Source organism: Pantherophis guttatus, chromosome 4 (assembly GCF_059756535.1).
Source record: "Pantherophis guttatus breed Tessera chromosome 4, ASM5975653v1, whole genome shotgun sequence".
Taxonomy (NCBI): Eukaryota; Metazoa; Chordata; class Lepidosauria; order Squamata; family Colubridae; genus Pantherophis; species Pantherophis guttatus.
This window is the reverse complement of record NC_142066.1, coordinates 85784387-85810132: the sequence shown is the minus strand read 5'-3', so window position 1 is coordinate 85810132 and position 25746 is coordinate 85784387. Positions and strand designations below refer to the sequence as shown.

The 25746-nt window shown below is 40.5% G+C and overlaps 1 protein-coding gene across 5 annotated transcripts in view; it reads right to left on the bottom strand.

Moving 5' to 3' along the window:
• PDE1C (phosphodiesterase 1C) overlaps positions 1 to 25746 on the bottom strand; it is a 1150117-nt gene that overhangs the window by 134135 nt on the left and 990236 nt on the right. The window lies entirely within an intron of this gene.

Sequence of the window (25746 nt, the reverse complement as noted above, 5' to 3'; positions counted from 1 at the left end):
TTAAATATCATAATGTGCTACTGCTTAAAGCAAATTCCTTCCAGAGTGCTCAATTCTGTCAATAAGCATGGTTTCCAGAAATACTTACAAAACTTTGGAAAAGAGTTTTCCCAACATGAAAGTTAAGATTGAGCATACTTACAGAATACTAACAGTTTCTGTATGTAGGGCAGAATCAGGAGGAAGGGGACTGAGTAGTCTAGATGATACAATAACTAATAGCTGTCAGGGAACCCTAATTTTAAAATGTGTTGCCACTTCTTGTTGCTCTTTTGTCTTTTGGAATATGTTATATTTAGCACTTTGTTCCTGCTATTAAAATAAAAACAATAATCTAAATGATTGTTAAGGTTGCCATGCTTGTTTTTTTCATTATGCCCCTAATAGTTCAAAGTGAAATTAACTTACATAGGTATATAAAAAGCTGACTTAGACCATATTAGACTATCTTTATCTTGCCCAATGTTATCGCCTGGATTTGAAAAAGAAGCTTTTCTATTCCTATTCTCTGAATCTAGAACTTCCTTCAGCAAAGATGGTATATGATTGAGGCACAATGCTTCCTTAAATATTAGACAAGGAAGCTGAGAAATTTCAGGTATTCCCTTGAGGAACAAATGCTGTATCTTTTTGTAACAAAAGGATTGACCTTGGAAGCTGCATCAGATACAAAGTTGTACAAAACAGGATAACATTCCTCATGGTTATTGCCATAACTTCTTATAACTTGATGCTCTCTGATTGTGTTGGGCTGTATCCCCAGCTTTGATTACATTAAGTGGTGGTTACAGTCAGTAAGTGTACAGGTACTGGGATTTGCTTTCTTTTTGAACGGGTTTTGCCTTATTGTGAAAGTATCTTTGCTTTTTTCTGGTTTTGTGCTTTCTTCTGTAAGATGTATAAGTCAGTGAATCAAAATTAAATAAAAACAATTATTGTATTTTCGGAGTATAAATCGTACCTTTTTCCCCGTAAAAGGGAGTGAAAATTTAGGTGTGTCTTATACACCGAATGTAGCCCCACCCATCCACTTGCCCCCACCCTTTGACCTGTGCCTCGCAGCAATTACCTCCTTGCAAGCAAACAGCAAGAAAAAACAGCTCCTTTCAGCTTCAGCACAGCCTAATTAGCATAGGTTGATTGGATCGGCCTCCCAACTCTCAGCTGATTTGCTCTCAGCTGTTTTGCGCAGGGCTCTGCTGCTTGTTGCAAAGAGGTAAATTGCTGGAGCAGATTTTTCTTTTCCTTGTGCTAATCAAGCTATGCTGAAAACAAAAATGAAAGTAAAGCAGGCTGTTTGCTGTTTGCTGCAACGTCGCAAAATTAGGCAGAGGCAGAGGCAGAGGCAGGGGGAGATTTCTTTTTCTTCTTTTCCTCACCAAAAAAGGTAGGTGCAAACAATGGGAAATTTAGGGCAAAAGAGGAGAGTTCAAGATTTTAAAACACAAAAGAAAAAAAGGTGAAAGAAAAAAGCAAAAATAAAAATGGGAAGGGAGAAAAAGAAATGCAAGAGAAAGATGTTATACATATTTAGAATTGAAATATGAATAGTAGTAAGAAATAAATGGGAAATCATGATTGTAAAAATGAAATGAATAATAATTGGAATATTTGTCTCTGTATTTTTGAAATCTAGACAATGATAAGTTTTTATTTTTTTATTTTTTTTAGAAATATGAATAAGTATAAACTGTAACAATTGAAATACCTTTAATGGTATATGGTGGTGAAAGTAAAAAGGATTAAGTTGTAGCTTGGATAACAACTAGAACATTTTTAAATTTAATTAGGAAGAATAAGAATAAGAATAAAACTTTATTAGGGTCATTGACCAGCAATAGACATACAATAAATTAAAAATAATACTGACATTAATCATGAATAATAACATCTCTGTTATGAAAATACATGATCTCAATCCTAATTTACATGCGTGTAGAGCCGATAAGTATGTGATAAGTATGTGAGTAAATGTATTGTTATAGATATCTCAAAAAAATTGGCACCATTTGACATTATAATTTGGTAACTATTTTTTTTCTTTTGGACATTGCAGCAACACAGAATTTTGCCACTGCATGCATGGTAGCTGGATTTAAGTCTTGGAGGAGAAAGCCTACATAAAAGTTGTCTGTCCTCCCTGGCAATCTCTCTAATAAGGGGAGAATGTATATTGACTTACGTACTCTGTATAACTCACAGTACAATAAAACATGTGAGGTATCTTCAACTTCTCCCTTTCCAGATATGCATACCCGTTCTGCTATTGGTGTTCTCTTGTACCTACCCTGGAGAAGTGCTGAGGGGAGAATATTAAATCTGGCTCTGAAGAAAGCTATTCTTTGTTTTGGGAAGATCAGATCATTTAGATATCCTGCTGATTCCCACACACCCTGCTTGATTCTGTCCCTACTGTGGAGAGACAACCTATTTAGTTCTTCTTGGAACTCCATGTCCTTCATTCTATCAATTACTACTTGCTTTTCTTTGTCAAAGCCAAGGGACATTAAGAATACTGATGAGAGCCCATAAGAGCCCAGCTTGTGATCTATCACCTGTTTCCAGGGGGAGGGAAAGTTGTCAGTCAGCCCTAGCGGGGACAGTCTGGTAAATACCGGCTAATTGGAATGACGGACTGAAGCGTTTTACAGTCTGAGGTAACACTTTCATGATAACAATTGACAGCTGACATTGCAGAGCTGTCTAAGAAAAACAGAGCGTGCAAACTCTGCCTGACAGCCCTTATATACCAGCTGTCAGACTGCGAACCAATCATCGAATGGAACATTACTTAGTATTCCAACAGGGGGCCTCCCCACGGAGCAGGCTCAATACATTACACCCCTTTCCACCTGGACCGCACATGCGTAGTCCCGGAGATATGCAGGTCGGCACCGGATTCGTCCAGATCGTCGAGGACTCACCTTAACTAACTGTTCCAGTGGAGCCTGATCTCCTGCAGTTCCAGGGCTGCCTCAGCCTCATTGGCTGCTTCCCGATTCCCTGCTTGACCAGGACTTCCCTCAACAGCTACAAGTAAGTCTATCTTTCCACTCTTTGGCGTGGTCTCTCGATCGGCTGTCGACGTGTTCTGCAGCTTATGTTGTGGTGGAACTTCTTGGTCTGTGTCTGGTGACCTCCTCTGGTCGGGCGTCCCTGTTTCCCCTAGTGGGTCTTCCTCCCCTTGCTGCCCTTGAGGAGTCCATCTGACTCTTAATTGGTCGTGGTGTCGTCGCCAGAACCAGCCCTGGCCGAGATCCACCTTATAAGAGCAAGGCCCTGTGACATCCACTACCTTTCCACAGCGATGGAACGACAGCGGCTGTCCCCCATAGTTCCGGGCATATACATAATTCCCTACTAAGAATTCCCTGGGGGTGTTTGAAGAGTCTAGCGGCTTGCTTGGGGCATAACGGAGGTGCAACCTGTCCAATGTGGTACGTAGCCGGCAGCCCATTAATAACTCAGCTGGACTACGATTGGTGACCTGACATGGGGTGGAGTGTTGAACTAACACATACTCCGCCACCCTCTCTTGCCACCCTCCTGGGCCCATCTTTCCCAGCACCTCCTTTGCAGACCGGATGGCCCTTTCTGCACAGCCATTACTGGCCGGGTGGTAAGGAGATATTAGACAAAGGCGGATCCCTAACTTGGCAAGGAACAGCTCAAAAACAGAGTCAGTTAATTGGGGCCCATTGTCCGACACCAATAGGTCGGGCAACCCGTGAGTGGCAAACATGGAACGAAGGGCTCTGATGATGGCTTCAGAGGAGGTAGAGTGCATCAGAACAAGTTCAACCCACTTAGAGTAGGCATCAGCTACCACAAAGAACATTTGCCCATGGAATGGTCCGGTGAAATCAATGTGAATGCGGGACCATGGCCCACTGGGGTCCTCCCATTCCCTAGGAGGCATAGGCCGTGATTCCTGGCATCGATGGGAAGTTGCCACCCATTCAGTAATACATTGGTCGAGGTTCGGCCACCATAGATAGGCCCGATCCAGGGCCTTCATGCGAACTATACCAGGGTGCCCTGAGTGTAACGATGTCAGAATGGAAGAACGTAATGGTTAGGTACCACCACCCAGTGACCCCACAATAAACATCCCTCTTGGGCCGATAATTCTGTTTTTCGTACAATGTACGGTTGCCACTCTGGGCCCAGGGAACCAATGGGCCACCCCCTCAGTACCCAGTCCAGGACCCTGGATATCTCCGGGTCCCTAACCGAGGCTGAGTGATGTCAGAGGCGGTCAAGGCAAATGGAGAGCTGTCAATCAACAGGACGGCCGAAGCTGGCGCCGGGTCGCAGTGGAACGTGGGAACCGGGCAACGGCTGAGGGCGTCAGCATGAGCCAGATTCTTTCCTGGAATGTAGGTCAATGTGTAGTTGTACGCAGACAGAAAAATTGACCACTTTGTAAACCTAGGGGAGACAGGGGCTTGCCTGTCCCCGGCCAGTAGCCTGAGCAATGGCTTATGGTCAGTTACCAGATAGAACGGACGACCATAAATATAATCATGAAAGCGTTTCACCCCCGCTACCAAAGCCAAGGCCTCCTTATCTAATTGCGCATAATTCCACTTGGCGGGAGCCAAGGTTCAAGAGAAAAACGCCATGGGGGCTTTGTGGCCATTCAGGAACTGGTGATTCAAAACAGCGCCAACTCCATACGGGGACGCATTGCATGCCAGAACTAGGGGAAGGTTTTCGCAGTATTGCATGAGGACAGAATTGGATACGAGCAACCGCTTGACAGCTGCGAACACGGTGGCAGCTTTGGTGTACCATGTCCAACGCGCCCCATGATCCAATAATCGATGGAGCGGCTCTGCAACTGACGCCTTGTGCGGTAGAAAAATGACATAAAAGTTCAAGAGGCCCAAAAAGGCTTGGAGTTCGGCTTTATTTCCAGGATGGGGAGCGTCGAGGATGGCTTTAGTTTTTGCTGCTGTCCTTCCCGTCAATCAGAAATCCTAAGAACTCCACTTGGGGCACAACGACAAGGCATTTCATTTTCTTTACTTTAAGACCAACCTGGCTAAATTTTGAAAGAACCAAGCAGAGTCTGTCCAAAGTTTGGTGGTGTTGGTAGTTGAAACCAGCACATCATCAAAATACAGAACAACCCTGGGGATTCCATGAAGCAACTTCTCCATCATGCTCTGGAATATCCCTGGGGTGACGCTGACACTGAATTGGAGGCATCGGCATCAGAAAGCTCCCTGGTGGGTAACTATTGTCTGCGCGGTAGCTGTCAGGTCATCCATAGGCAACTGTTGGTAAGCCTGTGCCAAGTCAAGTTTAGCAAATATTGACCCGTTTCCTAGTGAATGTAAAAGGTGATGAACCACAGGGATGGGGTATACATGGGACTGCAATGCCTGATTAATTGTCACCCTATAGTCGCGCAAATGTGGATCGAGCCATCCGCCTTCATAGCAATAACGGTCAGGGTTTCCAAAGCGTGTGATCGATAGGTTCCAGTATGTCTTGCACAATGAGCTTGTCAAGTTCAGCATCCACTTTCGGCCGTAGTGCAAAAGGTACCCAGCGCGGCTTAAGCCGTCACAGCTGAACTTGATTAAAAGAAACTGGTTTTCCGGTGTATCTGCCCAGTTTGTCATCGAAAACCGAGGGGAATTCCTTACACAGAGTTTCAAGTTCCGATGACCTAATAGCATCGAACACCTTGGATAGTAAGACCCAGGGCATCGAACCAATTAAGGCCCAAAAGGCATGGAAGAGGACCGTCAACAATTACGAGGGACAAACGGTCGGAAAAATGTTTAAATTTTACTCGGAAGGTCCCACTTCCAACAATAGGAATTTGGGTGCCCTGGTAGTCCCTCAAAAGGAGAGAGCAAGGGTCTAGTTGTTGTTTGGCCAACTTTGGGACCAGCCGTTTAATTGTGCTCCAGGACACGATAGAGGTGGCGGAGTCAGTATCAACCTCCATGAGGCATGGTTTTCCTTCGATAAGGACAGTGAGGCGAATCTTGTGATGGCTTAAGGTGCTTGGCGGAACTACCAAATTTACTACCGAGACCCCCGCTGATATCGGCATCGCTCATTAGGCGACCGGGAGCGCTGCTGCCTCCCCACATCCTGAGGAAAATGCACTTCAAACTGTGGCTGCGCCAACCGGCATACTCTAGCGATGTGGCCCCAGCGGCCGCAACGGCGGCAATCCACGTCCTTGAATTTACAGCTGGCTTGCGGATGTTTCCCCCCCACAGCTAAGACAGTCTGTGGCCCCACTCCTCACATTTCCTGGGCCGGCACCCTTATTCCTCGACTCCTGGAGGCGGTAGACATTCATTTCTCCATCAGAGTCAGACAGGTCCCCGTCAGCTATTTCGTTCACAATTGTTGCTTCTCTACCCGATTTCGGCGGGCTCTGTCCCCGGGGCACCTAGGCTAACGACAATGCAGCCAATTCTGCAGTGCACGCCTCATCCAATGCCATTTGAAATGTTAATTTGTGGTTTGCAATCAATCGCCGCTTGAGGCTCTGGTCCCGCACCCCACTCACGAGTCTGTCAAGGAGATAGTCCTCTAAATTCATGAATTTGCAACGACGCACTGCTCTCCTCAGAGCCACAACATACTGATTAATAGACTCCCCTGGGGCATGATCCTGGTGGTAAAAATGCTAATGGTGGGCTATTCGGGAAGGAGCTGGCGCGTAATGTCTTTTAAGTTTTTTCATAAAGTCCTCCCATGTCCCTGCATGTATAGATTGCGGGGCCATTAAAGTCATTGCAGTGTTGAACATTTCTGTCCCACAGAAGCTCAGGAAATATGTATGTTTGCGCTCAGCTGTCAAATTAGTGTAGTCGTTAGCAATCAAAAAACATTCAAAATGGGCCACATAGGCATCCCACGTTTCAGGGCTTGGATTAAAAGGGGGAAAATTCTATGCAGACGCCATTACTGCAGCTAGATTTTCACTCACCACTGCACTATCATCACAGACTTACTTCTATTTAGTCGGCGTTTTACACAATCTTCACCTTCTGTGTCTTTCATTTAACAGGTCTGATGGGAAATCCCATCTTCGTCGCTAGTGGTAGATACTGGCTAATTGGAATGACAGACTGAAGCGCTTTGCAGTCTGAGGTAACACTTTAATGATAACAATTGACAGCTGACATTGTGGAGCTGTCTAAGAAAAACAGAGCGCACGAACTCTGCCTGACAGCCCTTATATACCGGCTGTCAGACGGCGAACCAATCATCGAACGGAATGTTACTTAGTATTCCAACAGGAGGCCTCCCCATGGAGCAGGCTCAATACATTACACAGTCCCTCTGGAAAGTAATGAATTTTTAGCCAATAAATGATCATCATCTTCCAGGCTCTTACCTGAATTTGAGGCATATCTGTCTCAATTCTTAACTGGGCATTTGGAGTTCCTTTGGGTGCAGCTAAGATGGCTTCCAGGAATTTGGTTTGTATAGTTTCTAGCAAATTTTTCTTTGCAAAGATTCCTGTTTGTGCCCCATAAAGAATTTGCGCCAATGTTTTGGCCTCAAAAGGTTTTAAGGTAGCAAGTACTAATTGACCTCCGCCTGTATAAAAGAAGTGTTTAATTGCATTTGAGGACCTATTGGCTGCTTGCAGTGTCTGCTCCAGGTGTGCCTTCCCTGTCTCTTGCGAGTGGAAGACCACCCCAAAGTATCTAAATGTCCTAACCTGTTCCAATCTGTTTTCCAGGAATATTGTCTGGGTCTTTTGGCAAAAACTAAAATTTTTGATTTATTAAAGTTAAGGACCAACTTGTTCTGTCTACAGAAGCCAAGTGTTGCCCTAGTTGCTCTCTTCAGTCCTATGGGCATTTGTGAAATAATAGCAGCAAGTTATGTTAGGAGGATGTAGATCAGGGTTCTGTAAGAGATCAATCAGGGAGTTAATATAGAAGTTTAAAAGGGAGGGGAACAGGATGCAGCCCTGCTGTACCCCTTTTTGAACCCTTACTGGGCCAGTTAAAGTCCCTTGAGGATTACACCTCACTTTCAAGGTGGAATTGGCATACAATTTTTGTATGAGGAAAAGGAGGCGTTTATCGGTTGTAGTGCATTTTAAATTCTCCCATAGGGTGTTCCTGGATATTGAATCAAAGGCCTGCTTAAAATCAAGGAAGGCCATGTAGAGAGAGGATTTTTTTTTTTGTACGTATATTTTTGCACCAGATGGTGAAGTATCAGGATATGATCCACCGTAGATCTTCCTTCTGTAAAACTGGCTTGTTCATCCTTGATTATCCCCCCTGAAATTAGCCAATCCTGGAGTTTATAGTTTAGGTGTTTAGCATGCAATTTACTAATAACACTAAAAAGACTAATGGGTCTATAATTTCCTGGATCATTTCTATTACCCTTTTTATAGATTGGTATAATAATTGCTAATCCCCAATCTCTTGGTTTATGGCCCGTTTTATCTATAAATGTAAACAGCGATGCTAAAAGTGGGGCCCAACAACTGGTACTCTTTTTGATTATTTCTGGGAGGATATTATCAGCACCAGGTGCCTTATTAGCCTTAAGGGATTCGATCAGCCGGGATACCTCTTCTGGTGTGACAGGGGGTCAGTAAGCAGTTTGGTCCAAATTTATTTGGCTCTTCTTAGTTACATAGTCAAGGTCTGTATATAACTTTCTAAAATATTCTTCCCAGGCCTGAATCGGTACCTGATTAGTTGGGGGTAGGGGTGATTTCCTCAATCCTCTGATGATGTACCAAAAAAGGGATGTATTTTTTGTCCTGACTGATATAATTAATCTCTGCCAAGACTTCTTCAAAGCTGCACTTTTATTTTCTTTTAGGAGGGTCTTATATTGTGTTTTAAACTGTTTTAAGAAGTGAGTGTGATCCTCAGAAGGGTCATTTTTACTTCTTCTGTACTCCTTATTATATATCCTTTTTATTTGCACGCAATCTCTATCAAACCATTTTTTCACTTTAAAACTGGCTTTTTGGAGTGAGCTAGTATTAAAGTTTCAAACCCATCTAAGTATGGTCCTTCAAACTTATTTCTTAGCAGATATGTATGTAATTCTATGGTTTCTGGAACTAACATCCATTTAGTAACTTCCTTTGCATTTTTCTCGGTCCATTTAATTTTTACCTGGGTATTCTGGCTCTGGGTAGGTAGTTTGAGCCAACCCTTAGTAATTTCTGGTGTAATGTAAGAGTAAGGATAAGTGAATTGTGATCGCTTTCTAGACATGAGTCTACCTCCATCTTCTGCAAGAACTTCAAGAGGTTGTATGATATTATCCAATAATCAATTGTGGATTTTCTTCCTGCTCCTCGATAAGTATAGTCTGCTGGGTAGTCACCCCAAGTGGAACCGTTCAGGATACAAAGGTCCAAGCGTACAGTCATCTGTCTTACACACAGTCCTGCCCGATTTGCCTTAGTGTCTTTAAATTGTCTGGGATGCAGCGGTTCTCCTGGTACATTCTCATCATAATGGATCTTAAATTGATTAAATAATGCTTGATCGTTTGGGCCCATCCTAGCATTTAAGTCCCCTCCCAATAATTATTGCTGCTGTAGGGTATTTATCTAAGCAGCCCAGGATAAAATCTTCTATGTCGTCTCAAATCTTGTTGATCAAATTATCCCAGCTGTCCCATTGAGACAGCTGGGATAATTTGATATTGAAAAGCAAAATCTCCACCTGTTTAAGTAAGAGTAAGGTAGTCACAACCCATGGCTGCAAAGGTGGCAGTGATACACATTTAAATTGCAAGGATGTATTCACTAATGTCACAATACCCCCTTTAGCTCTTTCCCCCACCTTACTTGGGACAGCTGGGATAGAGTTAACCCAATAACCATCTAACTGTATCTCTCCGTAAGCCCAGGTTTCCTGTAAGAAGAGAATGTCAAATTGTGATATATAGTCAAAAAAATGTTGGTCTTTTGATGGAACCCACTATATTCCAGGTTATGATGGAGAGGGGATCCTCTTTTGCAGCTCATCAGGAAATTTGATTTATACAAAGGGAAGTTGTATGGTTGTTGCAATGACTTGAGGTGTCATCACGTATGAAATTGGCCTTCTCTAAAAGGAGGGGTGCCCCATCTAAATTCTGTGTCGACTCCTGGTAAAATTGTTCAGGGTAAGAGGATTTAGCACCAGCTAACAAGGCTTGCCATTCCAATGTCTCTTCTCTAGGTGTAGAGCAGGGGGTTATTCGGTCGTGCTTCATTTGGCTTTGAGCTAATGAAACTGACGTGGGTCCTCTCTCAATTTCTTGATGTGGTGCGAAAGGTATCATAGGATCATCACATAAGGATGCTAACATCTCCTTCTTTACTGGGGCCTCTAATGGCCCCTGTGTGTCTTGGCTTCTGTTTTCTATGATCTCATTTTCATGCAAATCCTTGCCCCCTGGGGGAGAAGTAAGAGGCTCAATTATAGGCGAAAGCAGATCAATAAGCAGTTCAGCTGTGTCGATTATGTCCAATAAGGATTTCTTTAAATTTTCTAACTTGAGTAGTATGTTATCTTGTTCTTTCTTTGGGAGAGCGCCAAAAGCATTAATGAGACTGGTTTCTGTGCTGTTATGTACATCTTCGCTGGACAAGGCTGGCTTACTCCCACTTTCTTCCTCTCTCTTTTCCAAGGTTGAGAATGTGGAAGAGACAGCAACTTTGGGAGCTTGCATGTTAACAAATTAACATTTCCTCACAGAAAACTCTGACGGGAAAGATTTGAAAGGAGGCTAGATGTGTCTTCATCTTGAATAGCATCAGTGGTATGGTCGGCTGTTTGAAAGACAGAAGAATTCACTTCCAATTTCGGGGCTCAGGAAGCCACTCCACAACACGGAGATCAATCTGTCCCCAGTGACAGTGAAGAAGCTGGCTTAGGGAATTTAGTATAGCACTTTTGATAATCCAGCATCTATGATTAATTCTGTTCATATGGATTCTAAGAGCAACCTGATGTGTTTGTAGTGAGCGATGTGATTGCTGTAACTGTAGGGGAGATGCTTTACTGTCTTCCAATGAAACTTCTCTATTAATACCTCCTCCTCTTGATGCCTTGTCTGGAGAGGAACTGTTTTTCCGAGTGGGCTGCCACTTTTTGGCAGGCTCTTTAACTGTTTCCCTGGGTCTTTGCTCTTTTTTCTCTTCTTTATCCTGAGTTTGGGATTTACCCAAGTCTGCTGTACGGACTTTAGTGGGGGTGCCTGTAGCCTGATGTTGTACTTGCAGAAAAACAGCTATATCTTTTTTCAGTGTCTCTACATCATGTTGGATGGTTATTAGTTGCTCAAATATTGAAACCACCGTTTGTGCTATAAGAAGGCATTGCTTTGCCATAAACTGTTGTATTCTCCCACGGTAAACTCTCCACACTCTCGATTAGTTTGTTGTTAAACTTTTTAGACTTTATCTAAGTCTCCATATAGCTGTAGCTGTACTCGTTATTTGTAAAAACAGCTGGCTGTCCCCTCCCCCCAGATCAGGAAAGTCTAGTATCTGCTGTTTTGTCAAATCTCTTTGCCAGTTCCCTTCTAATCTCTCCAGATTGTTGGAAATAGAGGGGGGGATATTTTTACTTACAAATCTCTTGTCAGCAAAGTGCTCATCAATTTTTGGTTGTTTTGCATTCTTCATTTGTGGGAGGGCTCCCGGGCTGCTGCCATGGCGCTTCTTTCTTTTCCCCATGCCTTATTAGTCCTCATCAGCCAAAACTTTGTCTGTGTTGTGTGTAACACAGTATACACACACACACATATACAGTGGTGGGATTCAATTTTTTTAACAACCGGTTCTGTGGGCGTGGCTTAGTTGGGGGTGTGGCTTGGTGGTCATGTGACTGGGTAGGTGTGGCTAGCTGGTCATGTGACTGAGTGGGCATGGCTATGTGCATAGGGACTACTCAGAGGGCTGAAAAAAGTCATTTCTGACTGGTCCTCGCACTTATGACCATCCTCACATTATGCCCATTGCAGCATTCTTAACAACCGTGTCAGTCATTTTACCACTACTTTTCTTCACCACGATGACAAGATAGGGCGCAAAATGTAAAATGTGAGGACAGTTGTAAGTGCGAGGACCAGTCAAAAGTGGGAAGACAGGTCAAAAATAACTTTTTCAGCCTTCTGACTAGTCCATATGCACATAGGGACTATTCAGAGGGCTGAAAAAAATCATTTCTGACTGGTCCTCACATTTTGACCGGTCGTCGCACTTATGACCTTCCTCACATTTATGCCCGTTGCGGCATTCTTAACAACTGTACCAGTCATTCACCACTACTTGTCTTCACCACAGTGACAAGATAGGGCGTAAAACGTAAAATGTGAGGACAGTCGTAAGTTCGAGGATTGGTCAAAAGTGCGAGGACCGGTCAAAAATAACTTTTTCAGCCCTCTGAGTAATCCATATGCACAAAAGGATACAGCAATAGAGAGGGATGAAGGAAGGAGAAGAGAGATGGAGAAAGAAGGAGAGAGAGGGAAGGAAGAGAAGGGAGGAAGGAAGGGAAGGGAAATTAGAGTAGGAGTGAGGGTAAGAGAGGGAGGAAGAGAGGAGGAGAAGGAGAAAGGAAGAGGAAGTAGGGAGGAGAAGAAGCGGGGGGGAAGAAAGTAAGAAGGAAAGAAAAGAGAGAGGTGGTAGGTTTGAGGAGAAAGATTGCTGAACAGTAAAAAGGATGAAATGGAAGAAAGGCAACCCCAAACAAATATTAAGATAAAGAATAAATTGTTAAACTTTAAAGAATAAAAGAGAACAAATATGAATAAATAGCAGTAATTAGAAACACACATACATACAACTTATTTTCTTTGAACAGAGTATTTGGCCGGTTCACAAATTTAAACAGTGTTTAGTCATTTCAATTAAATTTACAATTTCTATATTTCCTTTTTGCCATATTTATTCCTTATCTATTTTTTTAAGAGACCAGTATTACCCTTCATCCACATCTCTAATCTTAATCAAATTCAATTTTTCCCTTCTAGTCTATATTATACCCCTTCCCATTGTCATCTATTTTTATATCCATCCTCACATTGGTTAATTATGTAATATTACAGTTGTTTAATATAAATTCAACATTTTAATATAAATCAATTATATAAGTTATATCAGTTATATAACTATCTTTTTTGTATATTAATCAATATGAACATGAATATTCCAATTTTTCCATGCAATCCAATTTCTTACAAATCAATTAATTATATTTACCAATAATAATAAACCAAATAATTTCCCCCATATAGTCCTCCAAACCACAACTTAACCATTTCTGCTTTCAACACAATATACAATTAATAGTATCTCAATTATTACAATTCCCTAATTAAATAGAGCTTTTTTTCTTTTGTGTTTTAAAATCTTGAACTCTCCTCTTTTTCCCTAAAGAGGAACTACCTCTTTAGGGAAAACTACCTTTTCACTAAAGGTAGTTTGCACCTACCTTTTTTGGTGAGGAAAAAGAAAAGAAATCTGCCTACCTAATTTTCCAACGTTGCAGCACCAGCAAAGCCAACAGCCTGGTTTACTTTCAGTTTCGTTTTTCAGCATAGCTAGGGGAAAAAAAATCTGCTCCAGCAAGCAAGCAAGCAGCAGAGCCCTGAGCAAATCAGCTGTGAGTCAGGAGGCCGATCTAATCAACGGGCTAATTAGCCTATGCTGAAGCTCCGCGGGCCAATAAAATTACAAAAAAACACTGAACCATTTGTTAAATTGTTGGCTCACCCGCCCCTCACCCATCACTATTTATTGGCAATAAATAGTGGTGTGGAGGGGTGGGGCAAGGGGCGGGGCGAGCCAGCAATTTAACAAACGGTTCGGCCGAACCACCTAGAACCGGCAGAATCCCACCACTGTATATATATACATATATATGCTAAGCAAAGCCAGGCAATCAATCAATCTTCAACTACAACAGGAAACATAAATGGAGAGAAAATCCATGGAGAACTACAATGGAGATAGAACATGAGGAGAGAGAGAGAGACACCCTCAGATGACCACCCTTATATAGACAGCCTCTTAAAGCGATAAGCCTGCTGACTCATTCTCATTGCATCATCTTGGTTTACAGCCTTACAGCAGCTGGTCAGCTATTAAATCATCATTTCCTTAAAAATATAGTTGCAATATATAGCTTACTGATAATGGATATTATAAGTCCCAGCAAGGCAACCCATACTTGATAAAGAGTAGGCAAATCCAAACGAAATGTTTAAGAACTGCCATATATTATGTTACATAATTTACTATTTAGACATTTAGATAGAAGACCAAGTATTATCCAAAATATCCCAAATTCAGTTTACTGTTTAGCATGTATTTCCAATCTTGGGTCATAAAGATGTGAAGGAATGTGCAGCTGAAGAAGGGAAGAGGAATGTAAGTGATTGTTCTGCAGCTTTTCAAGGAGGAGGCTGAACTTTCCAGAGAGGAGAGCCCCAAATAAACAACTATGCAGTCCTGAACTAGACGGTAGGTAGAAGAAAAGATTCAAAGTAGCTACATCCTGGAATCTTCCAGAATATATGTATTATTAGAAGGTTATAGCTTTAGTATGGCAAGATTCTGTCAGTTAGGTGTAAGCAGATAAAGAACTGGGCTCAAGTGGATCTTACTATGCCATCTCTGGGAACTAGACTTGACAAAGAGGGATCTATAGTGGATTTCACTATTTAAAGAAACATAGTTATTTTTAGATATCCTATATGATTTTAATAATCCTATGTTTATTAGAGTTGTGAGCACTTTGGATTCAATTGCAAATTTGGAATATATAGGGGTGTTTGCAACTCCTTGAAGTACTTTTGTTTTTTGGTGTGATCATTTGGTAACTGTTTTCAAGCATTTGCAGACAGGAGCTACATCTTTGCCCCAAGGTGTTCTGTAGTTTAATTTTGAAAGAACAATAGCAAGCACTAATATTTATTCATTCTAAAGTGAGCCTCATGAGGTTCACCTCATAGTCCCCAAAAAGAGGTTGCAGGAAATGCAATAGAATGTTAGTGCTTTAAATAATATTGTGATTCCAGCTTAAATGGATAATGTTCTGTTTTCTCCATTAAGAATCCTCTTAATGCCAGACTGGGAGTTGTTGTCTTTTTCCACCACCATTGGAGATAAAAAGATATTATTCTTTCAAATAGAAATCCCCTTGGTGTGTAATAGGTGTAAGAAGGTTAATAGCGCAACAGCTGAAGTTTGTTGTTGTTGTTAGTTGTGAAGTCGTGTCTGACCATCGAGACCCGATGGACAGGCTTTCAGGCTTTCCTGTCCTCTACCATCCTTTAGAGTCCATTTAAGCTCACACCTACTGTTTCAGTGACTCCATCCAGCCACCTCGTTCTCTGTCATCCATTCTTCTTTTGCCCTCAATCTTTTCCAGAATTAGGCTCTTCTCCAGTAAGTCCTTCCTTCTCATTAGGTGGCCAAAGTATTTGAGTTTCATCTTCAGGATCTGGCCTTCTAAAGAGCAGTCGGGGTTGATCTCCTCTAGGACTGACTAGTTTGATCGCCTTGCAGTCCAAGGGACTTGCAGGAGTCTTCTCCAGCACCATAGTTCAAAGGCCTCAATTCTTTGGTGTTCAGCCTTTCTTATGGTCCAACTTTCACAGCCATACATTGCAACTGGGAAAACCATAGCCTTGACTATACACACTTTTGTTGGCAGGGTGATATTGCTGCTTTTTAGTATGCTGTCTAGATTTGCTCTGGAACTCCCTAGCTTTCTCCATGATCCAGCGTATGTTGGCAATTTGATCTCTAGTTCCTCTGCCTCTTCGAAATCCTGCCTGTACTTCTGGTAGTTCTCGATCCACATACTGCTGGAGCCTAGCTTGTAGAATTTTAAGCATAACCTTACTAGCATGTGAGATAAGTGCAATGGTGCGATAGTTTGAACATTCTTTGGCACTGCCTTTCTTTGGAATTGGAACATAAACTGACTTTTTCCAATCCTGTGGCCACTGTTGAGTTTTCCAAATTTGCTGGCAAATTGAATGTAGCACTTCTACAAAAGACGATGGTCTTTTAAGATTTTGAATAGCTCAGCTGGAATAGTGTCTCCTCCACTAGCTTTGTGGTTGCTCAGATTTCCTAAGGCCCATTTGACTTCACATTCTAGGATGTCTGGCTCGAGGTCAGTGACCACTCCATTGTGGTTATCAGGGATGTTAAGGTCATTCTTGTATAATTCTTCTGTGTAATTTTGCCACCTCTTCTTAATCTCTCCTGCCTCTGTTAGGTCCCTTCCATTTTGGTCCTTTATCATGCCCATCTTTGCATGAAACGTTCCCTTCATATCTCCAATTTTCTTGAAGAGATCTCTGGACTTCCAGTGGCTCCGCAATCACTGAACGGATGCTCCTTTAGGAGCTCCAGCCCCGTGATTTCGTTAGCCACTAGAACAGCGAAAACCGGCTGTTCAGCGGCTTGAAAATCTCCCCCCTTGAAAAAGGGGGAGAGAAGAGCCAAAGGGTCTGGGTAGAGCTCCCCTAGACCCCCAGGTTTGTCTTTTTAAGCCTGGGGGTTGCAGGGTGAGCTCCCTGTAAGCCCTTCATTGCTCCAAATCCGGGACAAGTCTGCTTCATGCAGATGGAGGCATTGCATCCACACCAGCAACGCAATTTTAAGGATCATAAAGAATTTGGACTTTGGGTGCTGGCAGAGCAAATCAGGAGTACAAAAAAAAGTGCAAGTGACACTTTAACTCCGTTTAAAAATGCAGAAAATGGCGCCTGAGGGCGGAAAAGTGAAAGCTATTAGTGAAAGTGCTTGTTAATGCCTGTTAATGCTTGTAACATTGATACAGCTACTGGATTACACCCTAAGAAAAAGATTTAAAGGGGAAGCGGCATGGAAAAGAATTTGGTATTGACCTCAATTAATTTACATCTTTATACTGCGTGGAAAATAGTTGGATTTGTCGACCTGATAGCTGGATAAATATAAAGTGAAGATTGAAACATGGCTGACATCAGGGCTGGAGGATCACTGTTTGGTGAATCAGCAAATTCTCAAGTTGTGATTGCAAAGGTTTTTCAAGAACTTTTAGACTCTTTTAACTCTGCTCTTTTGGAATCAATTGAAAGAACTTTTCAAAAATATAGCTTGGAGAATTATAATGATTTGTTGGCTGGAAAACAGGAGGAAATTAATCAGAGGATTTTGATTCTGGAGGACAAAGAGGCTGTCAGGATTGAAATGGAGGCTGGCACAGTTGAAACAGAGGTCTTGGCAGATGCTTCCACTCAATTAATAGAAAAGCAACAAGTAGACTCTTTGTTGCAAGCTGATAAACTTTATGGTAACAATTCTTGGCTTTATAGACAAAGGAATGAACTGATTGATTATACAAGCAAGAAGAGTGAAATGGGGGTTTTAAACCAGAGAAAATGATTTCAAGAAGAGAGTGAGCTTTCAAGATACATCAATCTCAAATCAAAATTCAAAAATTTTTGAAAATAAAATGAGGGGGAAGAGCAATGTTGAAAGAATTAATGAAGAAGAAGGACTGGAAAAATTATAGAAAGAAGGGAAGAATAGAAGATTAATTTTGGGGGGGGGAGGATTTTAGTAATAAATTGAAAATCTTAATTAAATTGGTATTTTTAAAGGTTATTCTAAGACAATGATACAAAGGAAGTGTTTTCTTACAGTTAGTTTTGGATATAAAAACGATTGCTTTTTAAAAGTTATGGAGGTATTAAAATGGTTAATTGAAAATTTGAAGGATATCTTCCTGCAGGTTTTGAAATTTATATTTTGTGAAATGAATTAAGAATGTTTTATTGATGTATTAAGAGATTTTTAAAATGTTTAACATAAGATTATAGTCTCTTAAAAGGTATACGAGAGAAAATGTTTAAGGTTTTAAAATGTTCAATTTTATGAAGGATTAAAGAGGATAAATGTTAAATTTAGAATCTTATTAGGGAGTAATGCTGAAAAAGAATGGTGTTTGAGGGTGTGGAAATGAAATTTATCCATGATTTTTAATGTTTGTAATATTGTTAAATTACTGGATTACACATCAAGAAAAAGTTTTTTATATTTAGGAAGAATGAATTTAATTCAATTGATTTTGAGAATTTATAAAAGGGAGGTTGATGAATTTGAGTAAGGGGAGTTAAAGAGTGTGTGGGAGTTTTGAACTTTGTAGTTAGTTAGTATATTTTAGCTTATGCTTGTTAAATGTTATACCCTGTTTTTGCTCTGGGAAGTCGGGGGTGGGGTGGGGAGGGAGGGACAAAGGTTGGGTTGGGACAAAAGTGTTGAATAGATAAATGTTTTAATAGAAAAGTAAATGTGGAGGAAATGTAATAGTAAATGAAATGATAATATTAAGATATGATAATTATTGGAGGAGTAAGATGGAAAAAAGATGTATCCAGATGATATACTGACCGATTGATTATATATTGTATGTTTGTTTGTTTATAAAATAAAAAAAATTAATATAAAAAAAGAGATCTCTAGTCCTTCCTATTCTATTGTTTTCTTCTATTTCTTTGTTCATTTAAGAAGGCATTCTTATCTCTTCTAGCTATTCTCTGGAATTCTGCATTCAGTTGGGTACATCTTTCTCTTTCCCCCTTGCCTTTCACTTCCCTTCTTTCCCCAGCTATTTGCAAAGCTTCCTCAGACAGCCATTTTGCTTTCTCGCATTTCTTTTACTTTGGGATGGTTTTAGTTGCTACCTCTGGTACAATGTTGTGAACCTCCATCCATAGTTCTTCAGGCACTCTGTCTATCAGATCTAATTCCTTAAATCTATTTGTCACTTCTACTGTATATTCATCAGGGATATGATTTAGTTCATACCTGAGTGGCCTAGTGCTTTTCTCTACTTTCTTCAATTTAAGCTAAATTTTGCAATGAGAAGCTCATGATCTGAGCCATAGTGAGCTGCTGGTCTTGTTTTTAACTGACTGTATAGAGCTTCTCCATCTTTGGCTGCAGAGGACATAGTCAATCTGATTTCTGTGTTGACTGTCTGGTGATGTCCATATGTAGAGTCGTCTCTTCAGTTGTTGGAAAAGAGTGTTTGCTATGACCATCGTATTCTCTCATATTTTTCTCTTGACAAAATTCTATCTGCCTCTGCAGATGTTGTTAAACATAGAAGATATATTTTTAGTTACTTGCATCATTTCTAGGTGATGTGGAGATGAGAGATAATGAAGCCATTTTTCTAAGGCAGTCACATGTCTCTCATGCTAACTTAATTCACACAAGCAAAGAGCCTTTATTTTAGGGCCAAAATGATACAAAGGAAATACCTTTGCATCCATTACAGGAATCTAGCTTTCCCCCCCCAACATCCTCAGCAGCAAAGTAAAATTATTACAAAGTTCTAACTTTGTGGATTTATGTATAAGCTCCTGATACAGTGTAATGTTTTCCACCAAGTTTTATAATGATACCTAAAGTCTATAGATTTATTGGAACAATAGATTTGTTAGACCAATTTAAAGATTGTAAAATAACTGCAAGATGCTCAGGAACTCTTCACCAGAAAACATTAGTATTTGCACATAATTTGTAAACTTTCAATTGCCTAATATTATTGTCTCTGCAGATCTTTTCCCCCTCAGGGTCAAGAGATTATATAATCTTATAGATAATCTCTATCTCTATCTATCTATCTATCTATCTATCTATCTATCTATCATCTATCTATCTATCTATCATCTATCTATCTATGTTATTAATAGCTGAAACTAATCTCAAAATAAGTAAGCAGAAAACGCAATGAAAAAATGTCCCATTTCAATTTATTTTTCAATTCTGGTCCTAATGTTAATTTAATTGGGTAGAAGAAAATTTGAACTATATATAATACAAACTTCTTCCTAAGCATAGTCCACCATAATAAGTACCATATTCTGGGTGTATCTTATACTCCGAATGTAGCCCCAACCAGCTTCTCAAACAGAGGTTTCAGAGGCTGAAAAAAGCATCAAAGCATCAGAAATGAAGCCCCCAAACCGAGCTTCAGAGGCTTTTTTTCCTGAAGCTCTGTTTTGAAGGCTTTCAGAGGCAGGAAAAAAAAGTTTTTTTCTGAAACTGAGTTTCAGAAGTTTTAGAGGCAGAAAAAAAAGCGAAAAAAAGCAAGATACAGAGCTCACAACTAAGAAACCTGTTGCTAAAATTCACCTCTGGGAACAGCTGATTGGGGGTATTCTGGGAGGCTGATCCACCTGCCAATCAGCTTTTTTCTTATTTTCCTCCCAAAAAACTAAGGTGCGTTTTATACTCCGGTGCGTCTTATACTCCGAAAAATACTAAGGTGCGTCTTATACTCCCGTGCTTCTTATACTCCGAAAAATACGGGTATTTCTCTGAGAAAACATCAGCTGTCTGTCCTCTTATTTGGAAGAGGACGCTGAACTGCTAGCTTAAAGAAAAACAGTAACTAAAAAAGGATTCATTATGGTGTCTCAGTGGGCTTTTGAATTGAGGCTGTGTATCAATTGTAAGCCTGCTGGGCAGTGGTATTCATAAGGTGTCAATTAAAAAGAAAAGCCTGTAGTACAGTGGACTAAAGCACTGTTATTAACAACTGCTGCTTGCAATTACTGCAAGTTCAAATCTCACCAGGCTCAAGGTTGACTCAGCCTTCCATCCTTTCAAAGGTAGGTGAAATGAGGACTCAGATTGTGGGGGCAATAAGCTGACTTTGTATAAATATACAAAAGTATGAAGGCTATTGCTTAATGCATTGTAAGCCGCCCTGAGTCTCCGGAGAAGGGCAGCATATAAATTAAAGCAAAAAAAATAAAATAAAATAAAATAAAGATAGTGGCTTCAGTTGTCTGATTGTAGTTACTGTTTTGATTTTGATTTTTTTTTTTTTTTTTTGACATCACAAAGTCCACACCCTTCCTTCATGGAGTAATAAATAATACACATTGTTTTATTATTCTGTGTTATTCAGTGTATGACTTTGGATACAACATCCTTATTATACCCAGTTCAGTATTAGTGTGAAAGCAACCATATTCTTCTATAAATTTTCTCTAAAACCTTCAGAGATCAACATGGAAGTTCAATTTCATTCTAAAGCTCAATAAAAAGATTGTCCATTGGCAGAGCTAAAGAGAGTAGAAAAAAGTTTGAATAGATGAAAATAGAACTTTTTTTCTTTTTGCACCAGAAGTCCTTGTTCTGCATCATCAGTGCACTAGAATGGATGTATTATTAGAAATAACAATAATGTACAATAATCTTTTAGAAATATTTTGCCCTTGACCTTAATTCATTTAATTCTGAAAACCAAATGGAAACTGTCCAATTATTGATGTTGCTGATATTCTTTCTATTAGACAACTTAGAAGCCAGAATCCTTCCTAAACTTGGAATTCCAATCCAAAACACAATATACTTCTATTAATATGGAATTCTTTGATAACATCCAGTAGTGTTATAAACAATACCTTTAAAATGCCCTTAGAAAAGAATTTTGGCAAGCAAATCACGTTAGTTTGCTAACTATTCAATACTAAATTAATGCTTCTGACTCATTGTCTTATGGACAACTGTGCTTTTAGTCCAACTATGAGCCAATAACATTTATGCCTTTATGAGCATAACTGGAAATAGGGCCTCTACCACCTCACAAGCATGAGCACATTAATTTTCTTCCTGGCTGTATTTTCCAGAATCATATTAGTTTCATGCAATCAAACTGGAATAGAGAAATCCCATTAAAAATTGAGAAAACTAATTTCAGGAGGGAGAGGAGCTTGTTCCAATTCTTTCCTGTATCTACTCTGTGTTTTCTTGAAGTAAGACATTGTAAATTCCATATAGGAAGATTAAATTAAAAATAGAGATGAACAAATCAGTCTTTATCTGGGCCATGTCTGGACCTTACAGTTTCTCATTAGGGATTATTGAGCATCTTGTTGGGGTAGAAGATTGTATAGGAGAATTTTCCAAGTAGTTTTTATAATCAGGTAAGAACCTGAGGTCTTAAAAACAACCCAATATAGGAAAAAGGGAAAACAATTGCTCCTTGCCTATAATTTTTAGATTGTGAATTTATTCAATATATTTGAGGTCAATAAATTTGAGGTGCTATTTACAGTTCCCTTCTTTTAAAAGCACAAGAAATTGCTCTTTCACAACTATATAGAGGCTTTGAAACAGCTGTATTTACTAACCTTGGCAAATATAGATAAGGAGAAAAGGACTTTTAGTTTGCTATAAGAATTTAGAAGAATTTGCAATTTTTTCATTATCTGGACAGAAATAACTTGAAATTAATCTTTTGAAAAACGTCTGAAGTAAGAGAACACAAATCTGGGTGATTTGTCTACCTGTCTATTATAAAATTATTGAGCTCCATTTTCTTTTCTTTTGAGAAATCATTGAAATGTTAATTTAAATTGTAACCTTCTAAAATCAATGTTTCTCAACTTCAGAGCCTTTAAAACATTGACTTGATTGAGGAATAGCTGCCTGAAGAATTCTGGGAAATTTTAAGAGTCCACACATCTCAAGAATAGTTGAGAAACATTGTTTAAAATTATATATATTAGCACAACTGTCCTCTTTTTTCATATATTCTGAGATTCTGGGCAAGCTTAATGCTGCCACATGTTTATTGGACCCGTGTCCCTCCTGATTGGTACTGGCCTCCCGGGAGGTTACATGAGGCTGGATCCAGGGGATTATAAATGCTTCTCTGAGTGAGGGTGTCTTTCCCACCACCTTGAAAGAGGCGGTTGTGAAGCCCCTCCTCAAGAAGCCTTCCCTGGACCCGGCTATATTATCAAATTATCGTCCAGTCTCCAATCTTCACTTTGTTGCGAAGGTTGTTGAGAGTGTGGTGGCGCGACAACTACCCCGATACCTGGATGAAGTTGTCTATCTGGATCCATTCCAGTCGGGCTTCAGGTCACGATACAGCACGGAAACGGCATTGGTCGCATTGATGGATGATCTCTGGAGGGCTCGGGACAGAGGTTGCTCCTCTATCCTGGTCCTATTAGATCTCTCAGTGGCTTTTGATAAAATCGACCATGGTATCTTACTGCACCGGCTGGAGGGGTTAGGAATAGGGGGCACCGTGCTTCGGTGGTTCTCCTCCTTCCTCTCTGACCGTTCGCAGTTTGTGTTGGCAGGGGGGGCAGAGGTCGACCTCGAGGCACCTTATTTGTGGGGTGCCGCAAGGGTCAGTCCTCTCACCCCTTCTGTTCAACATTTATGTAAAACCACTAGGCGAGATCATCCGTGGTTTTGGGGTGAGTGTTCATCAGTATGCTGATGACACACAGCTATACATCTCCACCCCAGACCACCCCAATGATGCCCTTGCTGTGATGTCCCATTGCCTGGAGGCCGTGTGAATCTGGATGGGGAGAAACAAGCTCAGACTCAACCCCTCCAAGACCGAGTGGCTGTGGCTTCCGGCGTCCCGGTATAGTCAGCTGGTACCATCACTGACAATAGGGGATGAGATCTTGCTCCCCACAGAGAGGGCCCGCAACTTGGGTGTCCTCCTGGATTCACGGTTATCTTTAGAAGATCATTTGACGGCCGTGGCCAGGGATACCTTATATCAGGTTCGCCTGATCCACCAGTTGCATCCCTTTCTGGATCGGGACGCCTTGCGCACGGTCACTCATGCCCTAGTTATCTCTACTGTAATGCTCTCTACATGGGGCTCCCCTTGAAAAGCACCCGGAGGCTTCAACTGGTCCAGAACGTAGCCGCGCGGGTGATTATGGGCGCAGCTCGTTACACCCATGTAACACCTCTCCTACGCGAGCTGCACTGGCTCCCGGTGATCTTCCGGGTGCGATTCAAGGTGTTAGTTATCACCTTTAAAGCACTCCATGGCTTAGGACTTGGGTACCTACGAGGCCGTCTTTTGCCACCAATAGCCTCCCACCGACCAGTTCGTTCTCACAGGGAGGGACTACTCAGGGTACCATCAGTCAAATTATGTCGACTGGCGACTCCCAGGGGGAGGGCCTTCTCTGTGGGGGCTCCAACCCTTTGGAATGAACTGCCCCCGGAGATACGGAATATCCCTGATCTCCGTGCTTTCTGCCGTGCCCTCAAGACCCTGATGTTCCAACAGGCGGGGCTAAACATACGAACATGTGAATGATTCTTTAAATGTTATCTAATTCTGGGTTTTATTTAATTGACCAAACTAAGTAATAATTTTAATCAGCAATTTTATGATGTTTGTATGTCTATATTTTTCTTGACTGTACACCGCCTTGAGTTCTACGGGAGAAAGGTGGTATAGAAATATAATAAATAAATAAATAAATAAATAAATAAATAAATAAATAAATAAATAAATAAATACCTCTCTTTCAAATAAACATTTTTATAAATATTTTCAAGAAAAGTTTGAGGGTAATTATAATAATTATAATGTAATGGACAACAATGTTCTACCTTGCTCATATTACTCTAGGAAATGTGAAACAAATTAATCTGCCTAAAATTCCTTCCCCAGCAAGTTCACATGCTTGCTTCTTGTGCCTTCTACACATATGGCCATTATCATCAATGCTATCTAAACAAATTGAATGAGTAATATTCACCCTATGGGCATGTGTTTAGCTATTCAATCTGGCTTCTTACAGATTCTTACTTGATGTCCTGTTATTGATTAGATTTCCTGTGCACTAAACTCTACAAAAAGCAATTAGGAGCAAATAATATTGAGTGATGACCAGTGAATAGAACCAAAACAAAATGAATGGTGAGTGACTGGTGGGGTGGGAATTGCATTTCTGATTCAGAACAAGCTTCAAATTTATATTTAATTAATATAGATGATTAACAGGGTTTCTGTAAAAAGTAAGAAAATATGATGAATACATGTTAATTATTTATTTCATTTTAACTTTTGTCTTTCCAACTACAGCACCCAAGGATGAATAATAATTTTTCTAAAGACATCAAAACAATTTGTTTATTTCATTGATGAAAGGAACCATATCTTACTCTTACTCACTTTCTTGAACCTAGAATTATGAACCAACAACAGGGTTGCAGGCAGCGGTGAAATGCACTTATTTCGCTACTGGTTCAGAAATGTGATCATGTGCGCTTCTTCTGCGCGTGGACAGAGAGTAAAAAAACGGGACATAATGACATCCCAATGAGTGGGCGGAGCCTCCCACTGCTTGCCTTACCAGCCCGCATGAGTTGGATTGATCCGGTTGGATTTCACTGCTAATTGTAGATCATATGTTTTAAAATACCCATATAATATTGGGTAATTAGTTGAATTAGTTGAATTGTTATTAGCATTGCTTTCTTGGGATCAAAATGAATTTTGTATTGGAGAAGATATAAGGATATTTCAGTACTGAAAAACCCAGAATATTTAAAGTAATATTTACTTTTTTCCAGGAGGAATATACAGCTGTAAAATGCAGATATTATAGAGACAGAAAATAAATGCCTTGGAATTATGGATTCAGAGTTACCAAAACTGCAAAAAACACCAGTCAAAAGGGTTGTGTACTTTATGAAGGTAGATGACTCCCTTGACATAAAAACTATTGGAACAGCAACATATATTTTAAGAATGTGATATAAATCCATTTAGAAAAATTGTTATATGCCTGGGCAAAGTTGAGAGAAAGGAAACAGGAGAAACCCAACAAACAAAATAGGTAGACAAAAACAAAGAGGTTACTAGAATCCTTTCAAAGAACTATACATAGTTATAAAAAATGTCATGAGGGTGAGCATTT